Source organism: Sinocyclocheilus anshuiensis, unplaced genomic scaffold (genome assembly GCF_001515605.1).
Source record: "Sinocyclocheilus anshuiensis isolate Anshui unplaced genomic scaffold, SAMN03320099.WGS_v1.1 scaffold475, whole genome shotgun sequence".
In the NCBI taxonomy this organism is placed as follows: domain Eukaryota; kingdom Metazoa; phylum Chordata; class Actinopteri; order Cypriniformes; family Cyprinidae; genus Sinocyclocheilus; species Sinocyclocheilus anshuiensis.
Window position 1 is genome coordinate 460703 of NW_015549650.1, and position 6501 is coordinate 467203.

General features: G+C 39.6%; 1 protein-coding gene across 1 annotated transcript in view; it reads left to right on the forward strand.

Annotated features, from left to right (window-relative positions):
• The window catches only part of LOC107660234 (CUB and sushi domain-containing protein 1-like), a 411890-nt gene extending 407503 nt beyond the window's left edge, over window positions 1–4387 (forward strand). Inside the window, exons 67-68 of the mRNA XM_016449502.1 lie at window positions 2978–2983; window positions 4378–4387. The gene's annotated coding sequence lies outside the window, so the exon portion shown is untranslated. The remainder of the gene's footprint in view (window positions 1–2977; window positions 2984–4377) is intronic.
• The last annotated feature ends 2114 nt before the right edge of the window (window positions 4388–6501 follow it).

Below are 6501 nucleotides of genomic sequence, written 5' to 3' on the forward strand. Positions count from 1 at the left end.
TTTATTCCCTGAAAAACATTTTAGTAATGGAACGGTCAGTTCAAAAAACTTGCTTGTTTTTTCCCTAAAATGATACGGAGTAGCAATTATTTAGAACTTTTTTATTGTCATATAACAATAAAAAAAAATGTAACATATATATATATATATATATATATATATATATATATATACACACGTGTGTGTGTGTGTGTGTGTGTGTGTAAAAGGAAAATCTTGGGATAAAAATATTGGATACATATTTACACATTTCTCAGGAATTTTCTCAGGTTGCATAAACCGCTTAGACTAGGCTTAAAAAGTTAGTCTTCACAGTCTTAACATAGCGGCTATGTTTAAGCAAAGGTAAGCCCTTGGTTCTGGCTGGTTGTTAGTTGCAGTTTGCAGGCAGTTCCCTTTCGAATGGGAACTCGTGCTGTATCCCCTAGAGGGCGCTATGGGGAATGCCTCCGGCATGACCAGTGTCTGAAGCATGAGTCTGGCAAGCGGCAGCCTATGACGTCACAACTGGTGTGGTCGAGAGTATTAAAGGGCACCTGTGAAATATCAAGTCAAGTCAAGTCAAGTCTGCTTTATTGTCAATTCTTCCACATGTACAGCACATACACACAGAGAATTGAAATTGCGTTACTCTCAGACCCTTGGTGCATACAGATAACACTAGCAGTAGAACATAAATACAGATATACAGATTAAGTATAAAATACAACTATACAAATATACAAATAAGGTAAAATGTAAAAAAATATATAAAAAAATATATATAAAGCAGCACACGGCACATGGCAGATAGAGTGCAAACCAGTGAAGTAAACAACAGTGCAGATATAATGATTTGTAGTGCAAAAAGAGCTTATTTAGACTGATTAAAGTGACTGTGTGTGTGTATTTGGGAGGGGGGAGTGGGAGAGTCCGTCAGAGTTGTTGAGGGATGATTGTGTTGAATGCTGAACTGAAGTCATCCTCTTGTCATCCTCTTTCTTGTCTTCAGGAGACCGTTTGTTTGTACATGAATTAGGAGCATGCACATTTAGCTCCTGAGAGAGCAGAATGCGTGCATTGAAGGATTTCTAAATGAAAGCTCTGTTCGTGCCATCCCTATTTTCGAGGAATGTGGGATGTGTTTTTGGGTTGAACGAGCAAGCTGGATGTGCTAGGTATAATGATTCATGAGACTGACTACAAGAGACAGGTAGGAACTTCTTCCTTTCTGCTCTCTCCTGAGGGATAGTAGTTAGCATTTGCATGAGCGCATTCAGCTCTCTTCATATTCTGTGAGGTGGTTAGTTCTCAGCAGTGATAGAAATAAACTTTTCTATTAAGCGCCTTAAGCCACTCAGATTAATTCGCATCTGTTCTCGTATGATTCTTTTCAGAGTGATAGAATCTGTCATTTGAACTAGCCTGCTTCAGGTTAAATGCATGCTTTTCACAATGTGGTCGCAGTAATTTGTTCCACCCTGGCTTGAGTCTCTTGAGGGTTAAGCGCAAGGTTTGTAGGCAGAGCACGGATGAGTCATACAGGAAATTTTCCTTTTTTTGGCTCCTCTTGTTGACTCAAATAACACTATTGTTCTTTATGTGTCTATTTCTGATGAATCAGAGACAGAAAAGTGCTGTAGTTAGGTAGTGCCCTAAGTTGTTAGGCTCTCTGTGAGCCTCCTTGTCTTCTGCAAGCATTGTTAGACCTCCTCCTGCTTTAGAGGGTTATCTTTATTGAGGCTTTTGCTCCATAGAGCTCTGCTAGGATAGCTATTGCCAGTTGTAGGCGCTCTGTGAGCCTCCTTTGTAAATGCCTTCTTTAAAATCCATGTTTATGGTAAGAGCACGTGCTGTTGCTTTGTGCCTTCTCTAAAATTCATGTTTATGGTAAGAGCATGCTGTGACTGCTTCCTGCTTTTCATGCGCCAAGTGCTTTGTGACCTTTCTATCTGTGTTAGACCCCAGTTGCTCTTAACCAGAATAGGTTTGTCAAGTTAACTAGGATCTCTGTGAGCATTGTTAGGCCTCCTCTCACTTGGAAAGTGTTAACTTACAGAGGCCTCTTCTCCCCGAAGCTCTGCTAGGATAGCATTGCGAGTAGTAGGCTCTTTCTGAGCCGCCTTGCATAGTATCCTGAGCATGGGATATCGTTAGTCTCCTCTCAATTTAGAGAGTCATCATGCTGGGGCCTCAGTCGTCATGCTGAGGATGTCTGTAAGCCTGCTTGCACGGTATCCTGTGCGCAGGGCATGGATAGGCCTCCTCTAGTTTTAGTGTCTTGTCATGCTGAGGCCTCCGCTCCTAGAGCTTGGCCATCTACTGTGAGTGTTGTCAGGCCTCCTCTCGCTACAGATAGTTATCTTCATTGAGGCCTCAGCTCACCAGAACTCCGCTAGTACAGTATCTGTGAGTTGTAAGCTTTCTGTAAGCCTCCTTACAGGATGTCCCGAGCGTGGGGTGTAGTTAGGCCTCCTCTCGTTTTGGGAGTCGTCATGCTGAGGCCTCCGCTCCTAGAGCTCGGCCATTTACTGCGAGCATTGTCAGACCTCCTCTCTCTACAAAGAATTATCTTCATTGAAAAGCCTCTCACGGCTCAGCACTGTTGTCTAACCGTGCCGAGAATTCCGGGCCGAGAATGGTTTGTAATCATGGAAATACAACTGGAACCGTACCTGACAGTTCTTAGAACCGTTCGGCCCGATAATGGAAAAGCGGCTTAAGATTGCGTTGCTGGTGCAGGGGTGAGGACTCCTTTGAGTCTTTTACTTATCTCAGCCAATAAAGCACTCATCCCTTCAGCATGGTTATACCATTCCCTATTGCACCCTCAGGTTCCCTGAGAAGGGGAACGAGACGCTGCATCTCTTTGCCATGCTTCAGGAATTCCTGCACATCTCTTTCAGACAATAAGTGGATGATATAATTCACAGGTGCCCTTTTATAATATCAACCGCACCAGTTGTGACATCATAGGTTGCTGCCTGCCAATGTCAAGTTCATTGTCGTGTTTAGACTCATGCTTCAGACACCGGTCATGCCGGAGGCATTCCCCATAGTGCCCTCTAGAGGACGCAGCATCTTGTTCCCCTTCTCAGGGAACCATGGCTACATGCGTAAACAAAACTTTACGATAATTTGACGTTTTGTTCTAAACTGCTCACACCCTCAAAAATATCGAAGGAACTCATAACTTTCTCAGGCACTACATCCTCAATAGTAATTTATTCATGATTACTCAGTATTACTTCATCTGTATTGCAGTAATGAAGTACAACTTAAATCTAATTTATCTTTTATTTTTTTCATTAGTCAAATAAAAGTAGCACAACAAGGTACTTAAAATTATTTAAATTAACTTAATACAATATATATATATATTTTTTGTCATCATTGGAATGATACATGGGGGAGGGAGCAATAGTTAATTGTCATGAAAATAATATAATGACAATTTTTATTTTTTATTTATTTACTTTTATGTTGTCTAAACTTATATTCTTCCAATTAGCTAAAGTTTATTTATTTATTTATTTTTTAAACAATGCTTTGTTTTGACTTAATACAAAGCATTCCCCCTAGATGACATTTGCATTACATTTGCCATATTTCCCATTAACTCGCTAACCTTTTAATATTAGAGTTCCTTGTGGTAGATTATGCACTTGTTTTCATTTTGTTCGACTAATTTGTTGGGTAAAAAAAAAAAAAACTTCATTGGGAAAATAAGTGAAACTGCTAATCAGTAACCCATATTAAGCTTATCTTGCTTAGTTAACTCTAAACACTCATTTATTAACACATCATATAATTATGTGTACACACAACCTGACCCCTGAACTCGTTCACACTTTCCACCATTTTTAGCAGTAGGCTAAAAAAAATACTGACAGATGCAATTACTGTTTGAAAGACGTGCACGCTAGTTTCTGACTTTGTGTTTTTGGCGAGCCCAGCCATCACCACAAGGGCTTCCTTGTAGGAAAAAAACAATTGAAGATTTTTTTAAAAAGTAAAGGGGCACATAGGCAATATTTTAAATTATCGCAGATGGAGAGTAAAAATTATGGTAGTAAAATTATGCATCCTTCAAAAGACCAAGAGTGTATCCTTTGTGGAAATACCAATACCAAAATGCATTGCACCAAATGCGAGAAATGCTGGATTGAAATGTTCTTATAATTTATTCAGTAGCACAAAATTATAAAGTTCAATCATTTTTTAAAACTTAGAAATATAACAGCAAACTGTAAGTTGCGCTATATAATCTCTTACATAAACCCTATTATTTGTGTCTTGTACAACCTCATTTAGACTCATGTGTGGTTACAATGACAGATACATGTGCTTTTCTATTTCAACTTCAACACATTTTGGCATGCCGGTAGAGTATATGAGTTTATACAGTCTGACACCCTGGTTTGCCTCTCTGTCATTCATACTCTACAGCATGCAAAATTAAGCCGCACCATTTATAATTAAAAATCTTGCATAACAGCTCAGCCAAAGTGCTGCACTGAATTTATGGGTCCTTGTTTTATAAATCTACAGATGGAAAAGTGTTTGGCCCTAGGTTAGAAACATGGCATGTGGACACAAATGTGACTAATACACAGACTATATAATATGGAATAATTTATCACTTTAAAATATTCTGAGAAGTATGTGCAGAGAATTGTATGCAACGTCTGTCTGCTTGAAGCACATCTAGCATTTACGCTGGCATTTTAGTGAATCTTGAGGTGCCTTGTGTGAAAGCCATCCTCAAAATAGTGTATGAACCCAACAAAAGGATCTTGGCATCAGGTGTAGCAGCTTTCTGCCAAACAAATCATCATTTCACTTGTCAGTTCTGATAAATGAGGAGATATCTCATAAAATAAGAGCAATCTTGGGTCTTACTGCTGCTTTTTCTTTCATTTACTGAGAGGATACGGTGTACTCAACCCTTTTATGTCAACCTACTTCTGCTACATCAATCTGAGTTTAATTTCACCAGAATGGATGTGTCTTTCCACTCTCATGACTCCCAAGTCAACCAGCGAGTGCCGTAGTGCAGTCTCTGCCTTAGGTTAAGTGACTTTTCATATAAGCGTTTAAGAACGTCTTCTCTACACACCTGCTATGCATTACAGCTACAATTAAACACCATGACCGCTTTAGGAGTGATGTCTTTGGAATTGAATTGAAACTACGATCAGCTTATGCCTGCACAATCTTCCTGTAGTCATCCTCAGGACTTTGTGTCCAAAATGATGTCACCGGGAAGAGTGAGGATCAAGCGAGCTAATCTTCAACAATTCCAGCCTCCTTAACTTTCAGAATCGTTTTGTATGCTTAAATAATTCAATGTAAAGCAGCTTAAATTTTCAACCTTCCCTGACAAAGACCATCCGGGGTCAAATAAAATTGAATTCTGCAAATCTGCACACTCAATAAAGATCCATTTTCTGCTGCAGTATGTTTAATCTCTAGGCTGCTTTTATAAACTGCAATGTGCCCGCTTTATTGATAATTGAAAGATGTTGGCTACAAATTCCAAATGTGTCCTCTGACCAAAATGTGATGACTGATGAATATGTTACAGCCAGCTGTGCTGATAAACCTTAAAGGATTGCTTCACACGGAATTGAAAATTCTGTCATTATTTACTCGGCCTCATGTTATTCCAAACCCATGTTGTTTTCTAGTTTTTTTTTCTTCTTCTTTTTCTGTGTAACACAAAAGGAGATTATTTAAATCATGTTCCCACAGCTCTTTTCTGTTCAATGTGACCATATAGCAAATAAACATGCAACAATCTATCTATCTATCTATCTATCTATCTATCTATCTATTTGTTTGAGCACTAGGTTGGAGGTTGAACTGTCATATGGAAAAAGCTGCATAAAGAACCTTTAAATCTTCAAAATTGTAATTATTTTGTCTTGTCTAGATCCCACTGGTGGAAGAGTATTGCTGATCATTGTAGCTTGCTTTAACCTCCACAACCTAGCACACAGAACCAACAGCAAGATGGGTGTCATAATGAACAATAATTATCATTAAATGTCATTGTAATTTTGAATGAAATAATCTGCCTCATCTGCCAGGTCTTTGAGGGCCTGTTTTAGTTTAGAGCCTGTGACTCCAAGGGATTTCAAGAAACGCTGGGTGGATGCTCCAGTGAAGTCCCTGAACCCAACTTCTATCAGGAATGTTAAGATTCATGCTTGTGAGCATGAAGCTGACAGTTCTACATACCTTTCGCTTTTCCTCTCAAAGCCAGCATCCATTCCTTTTTTCTCATGGCAGGGTCAGTTCTGCCAAGATGACCAATGTAGCAGAAGTGGACCAGAGCACAATGTCTGGCCGAAACAAGGTTGTGGTGATCTCCTGAGAGGGCTTCAACTGGCATTCAAGGTCAACAAGTAAGAGGAGGGATCATTACCACTTTTCCACTGGGGCTGGTGCCGGAGCTGGAGCCCAAATGGGAACCGGGCTGCGATTTTCCACTCAAAAAAATCCTGGTCCTCGTAGGCC